This window comes from Myotis davidii, unplaced genomic scaffold (assembly GCF_000327345.1).
Source record: "Myotis davidii unplaced genomic scaffold, ASM32734v1 scaffold164, whole genome shotgun sequence".
Classification (NCBI taxonomy): Eukaryota; Metazoa; Chordata; class Mammalia; order Chiroptera; family Vespertilionidae; genus Myotis; species Myotis davidii.
Window position 1 is genome coordinate 1,480,750 of NW_006296417.1, and position 2,379 is coordinate 1,483,128.

Genomic DNA, 2,379 nt, shown 5'->3' on the forward strand with positions numbered 1-2,379 from the left:
GTAAGACCCCGGGGGAGGCCTGGCACCCCTTCCCGCCGGGCGGGGGCTGGGGAGGCCTCGCGGCCCGCGCTCACAGGTGGGAGCACTTTCCCTCCCATGGGCTCGGCCGCGTCAGGTTAGGAGTCCCAGCTGGTGGGCTGAGCCCTTCTTGCAAAATCCCTCTCCTCTTCCCTGTCCTCCCCCCAACAGATTCTGAAACCTTTTCTTTCCTTTGGAGCGCATTGTATTTAAGACCTAATGGGGCCAGAGGCGCCAGGCAGAGTTTATGCAAGATTTCTTCGGTGTGCTTGCTTTATTTTTACTTATTTACTGACTTGTTTATTTGTGGCTGCGTCTCTTTTTCCGAGCCTTTCTTGCTGGTGGTCACTTATTCCATTGGTCACGTTGCCCCGTCTCTCTCTCTGGAGCTGCATGAGCGAGCCTCTCTGTGAGCTGTGCCCGTGTAACCCTGTTTCTCTCTCTAATTGTGTCTTTAGCGCTCAGAGTGGTTGACGGTGGCCAAGTAAGTAGGAACGCGTTTCCGGAACGGCTGCGTTTGCTCCTGGGTGGGAACTGGTTGTTGTGTGTGGCTGGCGCTCTGCGACCGATGGCTTTCTGGGGCTTTCTCTAAGGCCGCCTGGCAACTTACTCTCAAAATCTTCCCCTCCTTCACGTGACTCCTTTCTCTAACGAGGCCCCAGTGGCTGGCACCTGTGTGGGGTGCTGTTTCCAGGGGAAACACACAGGCCGGTCCCGGGTACACCTGGTGGGCGCGGCGTTGTGCTGAAATGTGTACATTTGGCTCATAAAACGCTCTGGGCAGCTGTACGGGTCCATGTGTATGAGCGAACCCTGCCCCACACGCCTGAGCAGACACCGTGAGTTCCCCCGAGGTCATGCTCAGTGGACCCAGGAAGCCGGGTAATGCCTCCAGCACATGCCCGGTCTCCCCATCGGGAGTAAGAAATTCGCTGGTAGTTGTTAGGGACACAGACACATGGTCTCACACACCTGCCTGAATTCAGGGCGTGGATGAAACATGCCCCTGAGCCCAGTGTAACCAGGTGATTAAAACTCCCTGAGACGCAGGTAGCAGAGGCCTCGGCGGGAACGCGCCCCTGTCCGCAGGCCTGCGGGCCGTGACGTGCGTTCACACGTGGCCTTGCTCCGTGCAGACCATGGGACCCGTCCCCGATGCTCACACAGGAGCTGGAGGAAGGGCCTGCCCTGGCCTCACAACCCTCCCTCTGAACCGCGAGGCCTCATTCTGGGAGGGGCTGGCCCTGAACGCTGCTGGGTTCCAAAACGCACCCAGTCGCTCCTTTCTCCTGGAGCCCTAGCGCTGGCAGGGAGGTGTCGGCCCCGGCTCCCCGCCTCGGTTGTGAGTGTCCGCACTCTTCTGAGCAGCAGAAGTGTGTGTGCCCGCTGGTGTGCGAGGGCACAGCTCTGAGAGCTCGTGGTTAGGGAGAGCTGGGTCCACGCAGCTGCCCACTGGGTTCAGCTGGGGGCGGGGGCAGCCAGACGGGGGCGCTGTTGCCTCAAAGTTACAAGAAGAACAGGCGAGGCGGTCCTTTCGCCGCCATGGCTGTGGCTCACCTCACAGCATCTTGTGGCAGCCACACTGCAAACAAAGCCTTTTCCAAAACTGAGCTCAGATTGTTCACACTCGTAAGTCTGTAGGAACTACTGAGGATTGGGCTGTATATTAAAGCCAAAGACCAGCGATCTTTAGCCTGAAGTAAGTTTGTGCGTAGCTGCAGTTTCCCACTGGTTCATTGTATTATTTTTCTTTAAAATATATCCTTATTGATTTCAGAGAGGAAGAGGGAGGGAGAGAGAAATAGAAACATCAATGATGAGAGAGAATCATCTGTCAGCTGCCTCCTGCACGTCCCCCATTGGGGATCAAGCCCGCAACCAGGCATGTGCCCTGACCGGGAATTGAACTGAGACCTCCTGGTTCCTCGGTCGATGCTCAGCCCCTGAGCCACACCGACGGGGTGTGTCCATCCTACTCGAAAGCTGGGCGGGCGTGCCCCCCCCCCCCCCCCCCATCTGTTCATGAAGGGGCGGTCTATTCTCACCCGGACCGTCTGGTTACCCCCCCCCCCGAAAGGCTGAGCGCTGCTTTTGGAGGTCAGTTCCCAGGGGCGGGCTGTCGGTCGTGATGCTTGTGTCGTGGCTCCCCCAGGTTGCAGACATCAAGCGAGCCAACAGCTTCATCCGAGAGCAGGACTTGTTTGCTTTGAAATCGGTTAAGATTCCCGTGAGAAGCCACGGGATCCTCACTGAGACCCACCGAGAGCTCAGGCCCCTCCCGGGCCCGTCCTCAGAGACCAGAGTGACGGTGGAGGAGCTGCCAGCCCCGGACAGCGCCGCCGCCCCGCCCAGCCCGCTGAC